At 50.0% G+C, this 17,445-nt stretch overlaps 1 protein-coding gene across 1 annotated transcript in view; it reads right to left on the bottom strand.

Annotated features, from left to right (window-relative positions):
* LOC135903177 (3-beta-hydroxysteroid sulfotransferase-like) overlaps positions 1 to 17,445 on the bottom strand; it is a 34,851-nt gene extending 17,406 nt beyond the window's left edge. Inside the window, exon 1 of the mRNA XM_065433579.2 lies at positions 17,224 to 17,445. The gene's annotated coding sequence lies outside the window, so the exon portion shown is untranslated. The remainder of the gene's footprint in view (positions 1 to 17,223) is intronic.

Genomic DNA, 17,445 nt, shown 5'->3' with positions numbered 1-17,445 from the left:
GGTCCCTTATACGAGAGAAAAGGCACTAGAACAACCGGAACCCCTTACGAAGGAGGGGAGTCCCTCAGAGTGTGCGTGAGGTTTTTGGTGTTGCTTATCTCTTAAAATATGGTAGTCCTGGTCTCAAGGGAACAGTATAGACTTCATATGGAATTATTGCAAAAAATGTTACCCACTAGATGAGAGTTCTCCAGTGGGGAGATGGTGCTCCAATTTTTTTCTTAGGGCTTCACACAGGGTCAGACACAGCGAATTCTACTCAGCCGGGCTCATTAGGACTCCTACTCACTAAAGTTCTGCTCAACCGGCCGCACTCTGACCCAGGCGCCCGAGAATTGTAATCAGCAGAGTTTACTCGAACTCACTCCCAACAATATAGTATCTAGTCTGAGTCTGAGTGTGTCAGCCCATGAGTGTTTTGCCGTCCTATGGCTTTCAGCACGCAAAGGTGAGTGTCAGGGGCGTCAGTATAAAAACATGAGCGACTAAGAACTGTAAATTTAATACAGACAATAATTCAATATAAATGGCGGCGACATAGATGCTGTGATAAGAGGACGGCACTTAGAGGCTTTTGCTCGGTGCACAGGGACCATAAGCGGAATGCGCGGGATTTCAGTGCTTGTGTTTCGTGTGCGGCGCCGGAGTGCGAGCGCGCGTCTGACTGGTGCGCGTGCCACGATATGTCAGCTCTTGTGGCGGGGCTCAACAGTTGACGGAACCAGACCCAAAGGCGTGTATCATGAGCCGATCGAACGCCGGGCCACGTTCCGACAGCCCGGTCTTGTACTACGAACCAGGCCTCACCCCGGCTTCGACCATCGTTGCAGATCCTGCTGAGCTGGCGGTCACCCAGGCTCTCACCACTGCTGCTGTGCTGCCATGTTCGGGCGACGTTTCAGCGCTAACGCTCCGGAACATGCGCTACGTTCTCGCGCTGCGTCCGCTGAACCTAAGCCTAGCCACCAATGTCCAAGTTGAACCAGGCTACACGCCAGAGCTGTGTTCCTGAGCTCGGGCCAAGTCCTGACTATTCGTGCGTAGCAAGTCGACAACCCGACAGCGCTCACCGCCGTCGGAAGCCAAGCACGCCTAGCCACCGCCACGACGCCTGATCTCCCAACCAGGAACTGTGAATGCCTCAGTGCGACTGTCGCTGTGCAGAGCTAGAGCCCACGTTTGTTACATATCTTCCGTGTTAGGCCGCTCATCTCTCGAACATACAGAGTGGACGGTGTAGGGCTGCATGATTGTTTTGTATGTACTTTCGCAGTGCCGCGAGTTGCCCATGTGTTTCAGAAATAGGGAGGCGTCCACTCCCCAGCGCGTCCGGGCAGCAACCGTTTCTGTTTTTTAGCGGTCGGACGGCCCACGTGGTGTCGCATGAAGAGCCGCGGCACGCCGTGCGGATGCGGAGAACGGATTCGGGGAACGCGGTTTTACGCGCACTGGGTTGGCATTCCTCCGGTGGTCATAATAGGTCCACGCAGAGAAGCCTCGAGTAGGACGGCTGTACGCGTTGTTGTGGTGCCTGCTCCCGAGTCCCCTGCAGGTTAGAGACGCCGCCGAGGTTTAGAGGGACCTAGCAATGTTGTCCAAGTGTTACGCGTACAGAGCGGGGGCCCACTCCCGGCAAAACGAACACGTTAAGGGCCTCACTTTCCGTGCCCCAAGCATAACACATGCGGAGGAAGTCGCCACAGCACTCGTCGCAGCAGATCCTGACTGCAGAGTCATCGTCACCGACTCCCAGCGTGCCTGCCGAAAGTTCGAAAAAAGGCGAATAGCCAGCCGCGCCGCCAACATCTTACGAGAAGGCGAGTACCGGGACCATCCTGAGACGCGTATAGTCATCTGGACTCCAGCACATACGGGTTTAGAAGGAAAGGAGGCCGCTGATGCCTCAGCCCGCGCGCTCCACCACCGGGCGTCGCTTCCACACCCACCGTCTCAGGATCTAGAACCAAATCTGTACATTGCTTTCCGCGTAATCACTCAGCTCTACCTATCCACTCACGGTCGCTTTAAACCCCCCGCTAAAGCTTTGACCAAGGCAGAGGAGCGCTGGTTCCTCCTTCTCTATACTAACATGGTACTGTGCCCGGCAGTACTACAGTACTTTAACCCTGCTTTCTCTGGGGAGTGCCCACTCTGTGGTTACGCGTTCAAGGACGTTTTCCACATGGTGTGTGCTTGCCCCTCTAACCCAGCTTACCCTCATCTTTCCCGCCACCCACACGAGAGAGGTGGGAGGCTGCCCTCCTTGGCTGCTCTAGCTTAGAGAGCCAAACAGCTCTCGTGCCCAGGGCCCGAGCCACCACGGAGGCCTCAGGAGACACGGACTAGGGACCCCTCCTGGATTTTGTAAGGGGCCGGCTCTTAAGGTCGTCCTCAACTCTCTCTGTAAATAAGTGAAATAGATGTTTACCACCACCACCACCATCCCTACGCATCCGGGCGGCAGCAACGTGTATCTTGTTTTGAGCGCTGAGGAGAGCCCGCTTGGTGTCGAGTTGCAACTTGCAGTGCGCGCCGTAGATAGAGGCGCGGTGCGCATGCGGAGATCGCGTTCGGAGAACGTCGTCTTAAGAACATCGAGTCTGCAAGCCGCCAACGGTCATTATTTTTGCACGAGGAAAAAAATTAAAGGGTGCTGCGGTACGCGGTGTTGGGACACCAGCACCCGAGCCTCCTGCTGGCTAGAAACGCCGCTGAGGTTCGAGATAGCCTCAATAAATCGTGCGTGCTTGGCGTGTTTGCTGAGGCCACCACTGACCACTTGGAAATAGGAGGGGGAGACGAAGCTGTTAGAAGAGGGAAAACAGGGTTGTTTTCCGATGCATTTACTTTTGAGAGTAAGGCCAACCCTTTGGGTTACGGCTTAAGCGGACTTTCAACTCTCATTGACAACTGCTTCTGTGGGATGGGCTAACGGTCCTACCGCCCTTTTAATTGTCTCTTTTATCTATAACAATTGAGACGAGTCTATAGGCTGTAGGGTGCTATAACGTAAAACTATTCGAATTCTGTAATCAGCCCTCTGCAATTGTCCAAAAACTTTTTTGGACCATCCCTACTTCACCTGTCTGTCACGCGACGTCGCGAAAACCGCAATAGCTCCCCATCTGATATGCATTGATTATGACACACTGATTATGCATGATTTCACCGAAAAAAGAAAAATAGTTATTTCTGAGTCGACGCAATTTTGCCATTAGCCCCCAGCTATTCGTCAAAAGTTTTCGAACTGCAGCCATTTCACCTGCCTGTCACGCGACGTCATAAAACCGCAAAAGCTCATGGCCTCAAAGTGACGTGTACGCATTAAAGATGCGTTGATATGCCGAACGAAATTAATTTTCCTTCTGAATAGCCGCAGGCTGCCCCGTTCCGAAAGGAACAAAAGATGGCTGCCGCCGGTCGCTCAGGCGCTGGCTACTCGCACCTGCCGGAGAGCATGGATTTATTTGCTTAGAATAAAACTGCTTGCGTGGCCGTGTAACATTTTCGGGAACTTTCGGCAGGTTTACGACCTCAATCTGTCAACTCGTCTTTGATGAGGATCCGTTTTAGCGTCATTCTTAGGCTTCCTTTGCATGCCGTAGGGATTCTCGCCCAGCCACCGCAAGCAAAGTAAGGAAAAACGGACCAATAGCCGGCGCCGGCGCCACCTTCTTCATTCGGTTATCGACTTTTAGCGCAGTGGCTCGGCCCTGTCGAATTCCTCTGCACTTCAGCGTGCTCCTCGCCTCTCCTCAGCCAATTAGATAAGAGAAGCCGCTCAGTGTAGGCAATGTTATTCATTTTTCAGGCAAACAAAAGTGACCTCCTATGAACAAGGAGAGCATTTCATTGGTCTGTTCAGACAACCCTGGGGATGACTGCCCGGTGCTTACGTTGGCGGTTACGCGAGTTTGACGTCAGGGGATTGAAATAAAAACATAATGGAATAGTTTTACGTTATAGAGCCCGTAATCATTAACTAAACCTGATGTACCAGTAAGATTCCCTGCGACGCAACGCTAGTCTGAGCCGTAACCACTTAGTGGTAGAAGACTGAGACTTGGTGGGTCGTATGTAGTGACAGTTGTCCTAGGCTCTAACTTAAGAAAAATAGAAGAGTAAGGCGCTGTTTACTTGTGTGTTTTGAATCAGTGTTCTTTTGCTAACTCTGCATTTGACTATGCAAATATTTTCGTTGCAATATATTTTCAAGTTTTTTTGCTTCCAACCTTCCTCATTCTTCTTCAACGCCGATAATCACCTTGAAGAGGCTTTGCTCGACTTCAAGGAGAAAAGAACAAACTTAACTTTCCGTAGCAGTCCCATGTGCCGTGTTGTTAGCATAGAAGTGTCCCTGGGTGTTTCCTTCGTGCGTCTGGCTAACCTGCCCCACATTTCAGCCATACAATGCACATTGCTCGTTCTATGTCCGATAGATAAATTGAGTGTTGTGCAATACTGGTGAATCCTCAGCCCTATTGCGAAACATCAAACGATATACACACAGAACAAGAGCGAACTTTAGGCCCTTTCCACTTTTGTTTGCATGCGGAACTTTTCGTAGAACTGAAACTGAAGTTAGCAAATCAGAAACGAAAGCGCTAGGCGACAGAAGCAGCCTATAGCGTTGCCATTTTCAACGCTCGAAACTAAGACATGTCCATCTTCGCGGTTACCGACCCGTCTTTCTATGCCAAGCATTCCTCGGGTCTACCCACTTCTTAGCGCGTATCTCAGCCTATCATTGTTACATGTGACGCAGTTCGTGGATGCTGTGCGTTCCTCAGTCCTAAGTCGGGAGACTCTAGGTGTACGTGGGACGTTTGTGGTAAGCACAAAGCAATCCACGCCTCCCAGATAGCGACGAAAATGCAGGATGGCGGCATAAATGGCAAGCAGCTCTCGGTCGTAAGTGCTGTAGCGCTCTTCTGAAAGGGTCAGCTTTCACGAGAACTAAGTTGCCAGGCACAAGACTCCATTGCTCAGCTGCTGTAGAACTGCGTCGTAGGGCACGTTTCAGGCATTGATAATGATGCACAGAGGTACGCTTGACTGCGAATACACAATCGAAGCAACGTTTGCCAAAGCCTCCTTGACTTGATGGAAAGCGTTGCATTCTTCGTCAGTCCAAGTAAGAGCTCCCGCTATTCCCTCCGCAGTTCCTAATAGCCTGCGTAGAGGGTGCAAAATAGCCGCGCACTGAGGTACAGAACCGGGTAGAAGGTCACAGGTCCAAGGAACTCGCGGAGCTACCGCATAAGATCCCGAAGATAGTACAATGCCGTACTGAGCCGCGGCAGCGGTGAAGCAGGCATTAAACGGGTTGGGACACCAAATTTTGTGGCTAAAGAAAGCATGTTGTAGGCTGCTTCCGTATGCAAGGACACCCACAATGAGGTACTGGATGCTGCAAATATTTCAAAATAATTTTGATTCACCCCCAAAAAGTAATTAAAAGCTCCTTGTCGTGGTCGAGACCCATCGCTAGCGCGGCAGTTCTGACGTCACAGCGGAAGAATCAAAATATTGACGTCATAGCACACTAGCACAAAAGCGTGACGTATGATGAGTAGCGATGAAATGCCGATTACGGAGCCTGCTGAGCCGAGCGACCGAGCATAGCCTCCACTATGACGGAGTTACAGGCATATAGAAATCCGTTCTTAATGTAAAGGAGGGGTAAGGCGTGGGGACACGGACACAGGAGAAGTGGACAACACGAACGCCTCACTGCAGCCCGGGAACGGCCAACTGCGTGCGGCGAGTAACCGTGCCGGTAATGTCAGCACGTCGAGCCATCCAGCGCTTGCACTGCTCGCGTCGTAATTCAGGAGGTCCTGTATAATATAGAATTCATCGTGTTGACAGCGTGTTCACACGACATCATATTAGGTTGGGACTTTCTCTCCCCACATCATGCGATCATGGACTGCGCCCGCGCTGAAATCGAGCTGTTTCAGTTTTCGACCGATATTATCACTAACCATAAGGACCATTGTCGCAAAGTCGCTGTTTCAGACGACACCGTTATACCTGCCTGGTCTTCCACTCTTGTCAGTATCTCTTGCGAATCTGTAGATGACGGCACAGTATTCTTCGCTCCGTCCGAATTCTTAGTTCACCGCCGTTCACTACCACTGCCATTCAACGTCCTCGAGTTCAAAGCTGGCGCCTCTCTCATGTGCCTATCCAATCCATCGGCTAAACCAGTTACGTTACGCCGCCGTGAAAGCCTTGGCAGAGTAGAGCCACTGACCACATCTTCAATATTTGACACGATGGACGACTCCACTTATCTTGCTGCTCTCGAGGCATCGCCTCCTCAGTCACTGCCGCGTTCCTTTACGCCAGCTATTGCCAGTGATCTTACGACGACGCAGCGCGACGAACTTCTTCGCTTGCTCCGAGGCTTCTCTTCGTCTTTGACTGCCAAGCAACACCACTCGGCTGTTTGACTGTGACTGTTTCACACACTATCGACACTGGGAGCTATGCACCAATTCGACAGCGTCCCTAACGAGTATCGGTGACTGAAAGACGCGTTATCAATGACCAGGTGAACGATATGCTCAATCGCGGTGTCGTCCAGCATTCTAGTAGTCCTTGGGCATCACCAGTCATCCTAGCTATAAAGAAAGACGGCACCGTACGATTTTGCGTCGATTATCGAAGGCTTAAGAAGATTACCCGGAAGGATGTATACCCGTTGCCACGTATCGACGACGCACTTGACCGTTTCCAAGGAGCGCAGTTTTTTTCCTCCTTAGATCTCCGCTCTGGCTACTGGCAGGTGCCCATGGCTGACGCTGACTGTTCGAAAACCGCGTTTGTAACACCAGACGGCTTGTATGAATTCACTGTAATGCCGTTCGGTCTGTGCAACGCGCCCGCCACCTTCGAACGCATGATGGACGGCATCCTACGCGGCCTGAAGTGGCATACTTGCCTCTGCTACCTCGACGACGTTGTCGTCTTTTCTCCTGATTTCTCCTGACCCATCTTCGACGTTTACATCAAGTTTTGACCTGTCTCCGGAATGCTGGTCTCCAGCTTAACTTAAAGTGCTGGTTTGCAGCTCGAAAACTGACTATATTAGGCCACGTTGTCTCCAAACAAGGCATTCTTCCTGATCCTGCTAAACATCGCGCCGTATCCAAATCTCACTACTTGACATCCTGGACATGGCATCGGAGCAACAAAAATACCCATGGATCGTCATGATGTTCGACTTTTGTCAAATCCTCCGGCAACTTCGGCACATCGAGCGCTGTGCCGACAGGCGCAGCATTTCACAATCCGGGACGGACTTTTATACCACCGCAACTACCACAATGACGGCCGCAAATGGCTCTTAGTAGTGCCTCGCCACCTACGGCAAACGTTCTGCTCCGCTTTTCATTCTGACCCGCAGTTTAAATTGGGTTCTGTAGAATTTCGGTTCACGCTGTCAAATTCTGTGCAGGTAAGAGATGGGCATCACCAGTGAGCTTCACGCTAAAGCTGTACAAGGCGCGTTTCATTGAATTTCCCCTCTACCCCATTCCTTGCAGTCCAATACCTGCAAGTCAAATTACTGAGCACTTCAGAGCCTGCAAGAGGCCTGCCGCGTTATCATCGGCATTCCGCGGTGCGCTTGCATAGCTAGAACAATTGTCGTAGCTCTAGACAGCGCACTTTAGCCAAGACTATTGCCACAGATGCGCTGAGTGTGGATTTTCGTCATGTTTCGGGGATTGATTTATACCATCGTGTTTGTGCGCCCGAATGACGACTGCAGGCGTTATTCTCCACCGTCATCAGCACTTTCCGCATCAGTTCTTAAGCGGGTTTCACACCCTCAGGGTGTCGGTCATCAGCCTTGTGGCACCTACGATTACTGCAGGACGCCTCTCCGACGTAGTATAAAGGCATCCAAAGAATCACTCACCAGTGAAGCAACTGTGAACTACCTGCATGATGATGATGATGATGATGATGTGTGGTTTTTTGTGGCGCAAGGGCCAGGTTTGGCCAAAGAGCGCCATTACAAGTGGTAATGTTGACGATGTATTATGGAACATGTAACTTGGCTGTAAAGTGGCCTAAAAATATTCGCTGTAAAGTGCGTAAAATTAACTTGTTATAAAATTATGGCGATGACAGATGACGAATACTACGAACATTAAAATCCATCGCAAAAGAATGATGCAGAATAGAAAATATATGAGATGGTAAAAATGCCTGGAGCACTGTTGCCTCGCCAGAGCCCTTGAAACACAAGGGCCTAGAGGCACGTGCTACACGAAAAAACTATCGCAGCGCCATCCTCTGAAGAGAGCAGACGCTACGAACATGTTGGGCTAACAACATGCAACACAACATCTTTCAGATAACTTAGGACTGCGTTAGTGTCGAAGAGTGGTTCTGGGCCGAGTAACATTACAGGATGAAGGGGAATATGCTGCCGGTATGCTAACGGAAAATGTTTCTTTCTGTCAGATTCGGCTTTCCGACACTCCAGGAGGACATGGAGGACGGTCAGCCTCTCTCCGCATCTCCCACAGGCTGGAGGCTCACTTCCGGTGAGTAGGAAATTATGGGTGCCAAACGTGTGTCCTATTCTGAGACGACAGAATAGGACATCCGTTCGGCGCGATTTTGTAGTAGACGGCCAAAATCCTAACTGTGGTTTTATCAGGTGGAGATTATTATCCGTTTCCGCATCCCACATGTGTTGCCAGTGATCTCGCAGCCTCCTTCGCAAGAAAGGCCTCAGATCTGTGACAGGCACTGCAACGGTAGGGTTAACAGCTTGCAATGTGATTGACGTGGCCATCTCGTCCGCCAGAACGTTACCTTTGATTCCCCTATGGCCAGGGACCCAGCATATTATGATGTTCTGGTTAGTTGAGTACGCTTTGCACAAGACCGAATATAGTTGATTAAATACGGGATTTTTATGTTTGCTGAGTGACATTAAGGCCTTCACGACGCTGAGAGAGTCTGTATAGATCGCTGCTTTTGGAAGTTTCGATTTTCTTACGTGCTTTACAGCAGAGAGTAATGCATAGGCCTCGGCCGTAAAGATACTTGTTTCCGAATGCAGTACATCGGATTCCCAAACCGATGGGCCGACGGCTGCATAAGATACCCCGGCATTTGACTTCGAAGCATCTGTGTAAAACTCTGCGCATGAGTGCTTGTGCTGGAGCTCTAGGAAATGCATTCGGATTTCGGCCTCAGGAGCGTGCTTTGTAACTTTTATAAAGGATATGTCACACTGTATCACCTGCCACTCCCAAGGAGGTAAGAGCTTGGTTAGGTGCATTAATCGATGCTCGAGGAGTGGGACATGCATTTCCTCGCTAAGCTCCTTCACACGCAGCGAGAAAGGCTGTCTTATGGAGGGACGATTGCTGAAAAGTGTAGCGCACGTCATATCGGTAACGTTATGAAAACATGGATGTTCAGGATTGGAGCGTATTTTAAGGAAATACGAAAAGCTAATGTATAATCTCTGTAGGTGGAGAGACCATTCATTTGATTCTACATATAGACTTTGTATGGGACTCGCTCTGAAAGCACCAGTGGCCAGTCGGATTCCTAGATGGTGCACTGGGTCTAGCATCTTTAGTGCGCTCGGGGCGGCAGAGTGATAAATCACGGCACCATAGTCTAGTCGCGATCGAATGAGGCTTTTATATAGATTCATTAAACACTTTCTGTCACTACCCCACGTAGTCTGGGATAGAAGTTTCATTATATTCATTGTTTTCAGACATTTTTCTTTAAGATGTTTAATGTGGGAGACGAAAGTGAGTCTGTAGTCAAGTATGATACCTAGGAATTTGTGCTCTTTGCTGATAGGTATTCGTTGTCCACACAGTTCTAAGGAAGGATCCGGAACCAGGCCTCTTTTTCTTGTAAAAAGAACGCAAGAGCTTTTGTTAGGATTGATCTTAAATCCATTCTTGTCTGCCCACACTGAGACTTTGTTCAGGCCATGCTGTACCTGTCTCTCGCAGACTGCGAGGTTACAAGATTTGAAAGCTATTTGAGTGTCGTCAACGTAGACAGAGTAAAAGATGGCGGGTGGTAATGAAGCACGAAGCGTGTTCATCTTCACGATAAAGAGCGTGCAGCTGAGCACGCCTCCTTGGGGTACACCCCTTTCTTGCGTAAAAGGGCGTGAAAGTGCATTGCCGACTTTTACTCGGAAGGTACGATTTGACAGATAGCTTTCTATTATATTATACATATTACCGTGGATGCCCATTTCTGACAAGTCTCTTAAGATTCCGTAACGCCACGTCGTATCGTACGCCTTCTCCATATCGAGGAATATGGATAAGAAGAATTGTTTGTGCACAAATGCGTCCCGGATATTTGCTTCTACACGTACAAGGTGGTCAGTTGTGGAGCGTCCTTCTCGGAAGCCGCACTGATAAGGATCAAGAATTTTGCTCTGTTCAAGGAAAAAGATGAGTCGCCGATTTATCATTTTTTCGAACACCTTACAAATGCAACTTGTGAGGGCTATCGGGCGGTAACTTGCCACTGAGGAAGGGTCCTTGCCTTCTTTCAAAACAGGGATCACAATGGCTTCCTTCCATGCAGCTGGAAGGCACCCTGCATCCCAAATGGTGTTGAAAAGTGTGAGTAGTGTAACCTGCGTGTCATTGTGTAAGTGTTTGAGCATTTCATACATGATTCTATCAGATCCTGGTGCGGAGCTGTTGCAAGCGCTCAAGGCAGCTCTCAATTCGGCAATACAAAAAGGACGGTTGTAAGGCTCATTCTCTCGACCTTTTCTTGTTAATGGCTTACGTTCTTCTGTTTGTTTGTATTTGAGGAAGGATTGTGTATAATTTGTTTGACTTGAAACGCTCTCAAAATATTCCCCAAGTGAGTCTGCCTGGTCTTGCAGTGTATCGCCCTGTGTGTTTACCAGGGGGAGTGAATGTGTTTCCCGCCCTCTAATCCTATTAACTCTGTTCCAGGCTTTGGACTCATCCCTAAACGAGTTATTACGCGATAAGAACTTGTGCCAGCTTTCTCTTCTGGCCTGTCGGCGGGTTCGCCTGCCTTGGGATTTAGTTTTCTTAAAGTTCATAAGATTCTCTGCAGTGGGAGAAGCGCGTAGCAACCCCCACGCCTTGTTCTGATTCTTACGGGCGATCCTACATTCGCTGTTCCACCACGGTACACGTCGTCTGCATGCCAGACCACTCGCTTCGGATATGCATTTTGATGCGGCATCTATTATGAATAATGTAAGATACTCCACAGCAGCATCAATTTCTAGAGAAGACATGTCGGCCCATGAGATGTTAGTGAGAGTTCGAAATTTCTCCCAGTCAGCTGTGTCTATCTTTCACCTAGGAGTTTGCGGAGGATATTCGTTTTCTTTAGATGTTCTTATCAGTATAGGGAAGTGGTCGCTCCCGTAAGGATTGTTCGTGACTTCCCATTCGAGTTCGGGCAGTATGGACGGGGAAACTATGGTAAGATCTATTGAAGAAAAGGTTCTGTTTGCTAGGGAGTAATATGTGGGTTCCTTCTTATTCAGCAAGCACGCACCTGAAGAAAAAAGGAAGTGTTCAACAAGACGACCTCGCACGTCTGTACGAGAGTCGCCCCACAGGGAGCTGTGCGCATTGAAATCGCCCAGAACAACATAGGGTTCTGGCAACTCGTCTATAAATGACTGAAATTCATGTTTGTTTAATTTGTAGTGTGGGGGTACGTAGATCGAGCAAATGGTGACGAGTTTATCCAGAAGAACAGTTCGAACCGCCACTGCTTCAAGGGGCGTTTGTAGCTGTAAACGCTGACAGGAAACACTTTTATGAATCAAAATGGCAACGCCGCCTGATGATACGACAGCATCATCGCGATCTTTGCGAAACTTAATATACGGCCGGAGAAAGTTTGAATGTTGTGGTTTTAGGTGTGTTTCCTGTAGACACAGCACTAGTGGATTGTGTTTTTGGATAAGCTCTTGCAGATCATCAAGGTTACTAAGAAGACCTCTGATGTTCCATTGAATTATTTGTGTATCCATATTGGAGGTCAGTAGGTGCTGTGTGTACAGAAGTAGTGATTATCAAAATTACAGAGATTAAATTACAGAGCCCTTTCGAGGCCCTGTAACGGGAGTTCTGCCCTTTCTGGAGCGTTCGAGGGATCCTCGCCGCTCCTTAGGCGCTTGGGGCGCCTTGAGGATAGGTGTTGTGTCCATTGCCTCTTGTGAGGCGCCGGACACGTGCTCTTGCGAGCGAGAAGTTATCAGGGAGAGTCCCGCCTTGGAGGGCAAGACCGCTGCGCCCACCGGCCCGGAGGTCAATGGGGCTCCCTGGGGAATTTGGCTGCGCCGGCTGTTGCCAGCGCTGGAAGGGGCCGGGGTGGTTGGAGCAGCCTCAGCTGCGCCCAACTTCGGGGTAGAAGGTCCCTTCTGCTCGGTTGGCGGAGCAGCGCTAGCTGCAACCACCGTGGGGGCAGACGGTGTAACTGCCGACTCACTGTTTGTGGGTCGGACAGGTGCCGGACGCCGTTGTGACGCTGCCCCCTTACGCGCCACATCGGCAAAGCTGCTCTTAGACAGGTATGACACCCGCCTACGTGCCTCCTTAAAAGATATGTTTTCCTTGACTTTGATGTTAGCGATTTCCTTTTCTCTTTTCCAGGACGGGCAGGCGCGTGAGTATGCGGCATGCTCGCCATCACAGTTGACACAATGTGGAGTGTTCTGGCACGTTTCGGAGGAATGTTCATTGTCACTACACTTGGCACAAGTCAGCCGGCCTCGACAGTTCTGTGAACTGTGGCTGAAACGTTGGCACTTAAAGCATCTGAGAGGATTGGGAACGTATGGCCGAACACGAAGTTTGATATAAGCAGCCTCGATGGACTCGGGAAGGACACTTGAGGCGAAAGTGAGTATCAGGTGTTTCGTCTTGATCTCTTTTCCATCTCGCCTCATCTTAATTCGTTTAACATTTACAACATTCTGGTCACTGAAGCCCTCCAAGAGTTCAGTCTCAGTGAGCTCCATCAAGTCATCATCAGAGACAACACCACGGGTGGTGTTCATCGTGCGGTGCGGGGTTATAATTATTTGGGTTTCCCCAAATGACACTAATGTTGACAATTTTTCATATTGTTTTTGATCGCGGAGCTCCAAGAGGAGATCACCGCTTGCCATCCTCGACGCCTTATATCCAGGACCAAAGGCTTCAGTTAATGACTTCGGAACAAGGAAGGGTGAGATAGTTCTTACTGGTTTATCTGGTTTTGCGGAATGAATAACATGGAAACGCGGGAACGATTCTTTTTGGCGGCCAAAAAATTGAAAGACTTCATCGGTGCGCCCTCTTTTGTGAGGGCGATCAAGTAGTGGAGGGAAGGAAGTAGCCATGTGTGGACGTGTAGTTTTCGGCAGCAACGCCAGCCATCCACCATGGAGTCCAACAAGGGGACGCTGCAGGGTCTGAAAAACAGGGCCTGCTAACGCCAGCTGTACGTTGCCGCTATAACCCAATATGATATAACCAAGGTTGGCTACTCACACAAGGTTAACCCTTGCTGCCAGGAAGGTCGGAAGTAATAAAGAAATGAGAAGGAGACAGGAAAGGTGGAAAGTAAGGAAAAGACGAAGGTTGTAGGGAGAGAGAGACAGGAAAAGGCAACTACCGATTTCCCCCGGGTGGGTCAGTCCGGGGGTGTTGTCTATGTGAAGCAGAGGCCAAAGGGGTGTGTTGCCTCCGCCGGGGGGCCTTAAAGGTCCAAACACCCAGCCTCAGCTCAACCCCCAGGATCCCCTCTTCCCCAGACACGGCTAAGCCGCGCACGGCTACACGCGGGAGGGTCCAACCCTCATGTGCTCGGGTCCGTGGTGTCGCAACACACCAAACGCCTGCTCACGCAGACGCCCCTGCGGGGGAACTACCTGCATGCTTCCTACTTCCGACAAAACAAGGTACAGACTGTTGGTTCCACCACTTCTACCATGTGTACCGGGGCGGTGGTTATGCCTTCAATATCAGTCAACACAAAATACAAGATTTCTAACATGACGACACCGATGGATCCCTAAAATGTTGGCCTCCGAGTCGGCGTTGATAATATTGTCGTGATGCAGAACAGGCCGTACAAACAAGAGACGATGACAAAGGAGCATTGTTGTTAGGGCGTTTCAGCGGCCATGTTCTAGGGCCAGCTGGTGCTTCAGCACCCTTAAATAAACAACATTCGTGCTTATCTCCGCCACGCCTCATTTTGGTGGAGGTGTGGGGTACTAACGCGGAGCTCCGCAGCTGTCCCTGCGTGAGCCCTGACACGATGATCGATAGCCGAAGTGCCGCAATGACCAACCGCCCACCTCCAGTGCCGCAGACTCTCAGCTCCGTCGTGTTGTGCCAGCCGCGAGACCCAGGGACCTTCTATGGTATTGATTGTTCGGATATTAAAGACTGGATTTCCTGGTACGAGCGTGTAAACGAAAATAATAAAATAATCAGTGGTACCGAACGTTAATGGAAGAGAATATGATATTCTACCTCCGAGACACTGCGCTAGCATAGTGCGAGACACACGAACACGACATAATGCCTTGAGACGTCTGTAAGCAGAAGCTTCTAGACCTCTTTGGAAAGCTCTTTGGCCGTCAGCTGGCGGCGAAGAAGGATCTATCGAGCCGTGCGCAAACGTCAACAGAATCTTACGTGGCATATATTCAAGATGTCCTCGCGCTCTGTCGTAAAGCTTACAAGGACATGAACGAGACCGACAAGATGGCCACATCCTGAAGGGCATAGCAGCTGACGCATTCAATCTGCTTATCTGCAAGAATTATGAGTCGGTAGAAGCGATCAACGAAGAGTGCTGCACTTTCGAACTGGAGAAGAGTCGCCGCATTACGCAGCACATCAAGGTGTTACCAAATGCAACTTTGACGTCTTCGTGTGAAGAACGCCCACGTGGAAATCATCTGTCTGCACAAGAACATTTGACGCGGTTAATTCGTCCCGAGTTCGAAGCCATGTCTCTCGCCGTTCCTCGTCAGCATTGCCGAGACAACCCAAGTTCTGTATCGCCTATACAGGCCGTTGTCAGACAAGAGAGCAAACTTAGGTCTCCTGTCTCCTTGCCCCATTCGCGATGCCACTGTCAGTCAGGACCGGCCCCGGCCAACCACTGCTTCGCCGTTTTAAGCGGTTCCAACCAACACCACCTAGATAGCACAAGGCCTGTGCACTCCTATCCATGACGTCATGCTACCTGGCCCGACTGCCATAGAATCTAATGGGGATGCTCCCGAGTAAGCAACCGTGACTTTGACGACGCCGCTTTCGTCACGCCAGCCTTGGCAATAGAGATTTCGGGCCAAGTAGCATGACGTCATGGAGCGTAGTGAACAGGCCTTGTGCTATCTAGGTGGTGTTGTTCCAACTCGCCGTCGGACAATAGGCAGATTTGTTTCAATTGCTCACGTGTTGGGCATATAGCTCGTCATTGCCGCAGTGGTTGGTCATCTAGGTGGAGCTCCTCATCCGACCATCCAGATCAATGTGTTCCCCGTTTCTTTGTGCGTCATTCATCTACGAATACCGACAACATAATTACGACGTTCCGAACCAGCTGGTCACCATTGCCCCAAAGTCTTCAGTCTCGTTCACCGCAGGCCTGCCGTTATTCTTCCCTCGCGTTCGTGCCACAGAAAATGTAGTCGGTGCAGCTCCTGGAGGTGACGCTGCATCAACGACCCGGCCTACCCGGCTTGCATATCCTCTGATCACATTGCCTGGCCTCGGAATTATATTAGACGTGGAGTTGGGTGGAGTCCCAGTGAAGTCCCTCGTCGACACAGGTGCGCGGATATCTGTAATTTGTGCCGGCCTTCGCAAAATACTCAGAAAAATACTCACGCCTGCAGAACCAATTACCTTCACCTTACTATCACCAAAAGTAGTGGGCTCAACTGCCACGTGAGGTCGAGCGTACGGCTCTCAGTAGAGGTCCTGGGTCTGAGTATCTTAAGTAACTATATCTGAAATAACTGTGCTTTAATTATCTTTGTGCTAATTAATACCAAATGTCGAGGGTTCAAATGCATTAAATAATTATGTCTTAACATCACAGGTGGTGGGTCTGACTCGCATGAGAAGTCATGGGCTCAATGCCTTAATGACTATATCTTAGTAGTTGTACCTTAATGAACACGAGAGGTCGTGTGTTCCATTGCCACCAATGGACGGGGGCTCCAATTCCACCAAAGGATGAGGGTTCAAGTCTCACCAAAGTTCGTGGGTGCGAGTGCCTTAATTAACTTTGGCTGAATTCACTGTATGTTGATTAGCTTCGCCTCAATTAGCACCAAATGTCGTGAGTTCGACTCCGGCTAAAGATCTTCAGTTCTGCTGCCTTAATTAACTTTTACGTAATTAACTGTGCCTTCACTATAGTCGCCTTAATAGCAGAGGACGTGTGTTCGACTGCCATCAAAGGTTGAGGGTTCGTAGCCCTTTCGTACCACCGTGTAGTTACGCCAACGCCGGACTCCGATTTTTCCACCTTATGAGCCATGTAACGCTTTGGAATTAGTGAATAAATAAACAAGGAAGCAAAAATTTGAACGACTATTACGATACTCCCTCGCGCTGAATTTTATTGCAGCTCTTTACATAATTTTATTTCGTGATTTTATTACATGATTTATTTCGTGGCGCGGACAATCTGTCTCGTGCGGCACGTTGCAAGCAGAGCGAAGTGTTGCAAAACAAGTCGTACTCGGACAGTATAGTGTACTTAGATTTAGGTGCATGTTAAAGAACCACATAGAGCCCGAATTTCCGTAGTCCCCTATTACGGTATACCTCATGATCAAATCGGGATTTTGGCAGGTAAAAACCACTTAAATTTTTAACTCAAGCACAGCGACAGCGGCGAGCAGATTCGACGATCGTCGAAAATCTGCTCTGCAGGTCAAGCGAGTCGGCTTTTACACCTGACTCGCTGAAGGTTCCAGAGTTAGCGCTGGTACCCGCATCACCGTGTATACTATGGCGACGGCATCCGGGGCGCGGGGCCGTGCTGCTGGCGTGCGGGTGTGCCCCGTACATGAATTCCGAGCCTAGCAGCGGGCGTACCCGACATCCTTGGCCCACAGGAACAGATCCCAGCCCACTGTTGGACAGTGGACTCGGCAGTACTTCCAAAGACAGTCACGTCAAAATGACTCGCCTTTATTTCGTGCAGCTGCTCTTCCTTGCCTGTTCATGGACGCCCGGTTCCTACACCTGCCGTGCTGCTGTCCCGAGCGCCGGAACTTCGCGGTCCTGGAATCCTGCCACCATAGCGGAAGCACGGTTCCAGCCGCAACGCCCTGCAGTGGCCTACGATCTACCGAACGACCGACGTTCCTGCCCCGCAGGGCCACACCCGGAATCGCCATTCAGCTTGCCT

The sequence above is a fragment of the Dermacentor albipictus genome, chromosome 2, assembly GCF_038994185.2.
Source record: "Dermacentor albipictus isolate Rhodes 1998 colony chromosome 2, USDA_Dalb.pri_finalv2, whole genome shotgun sequence".
Classification (NCBI taxonomy): domain Eukaryota; kingdom Metazoa; phylum Arthropoda; class Arachnida; order Ixodida; family Ixodidae; genus Dermacentor; species Dermacentor albipictus.
This window is presented reverse-complemented; position numbering and strand designations above follow the sequence as displayed.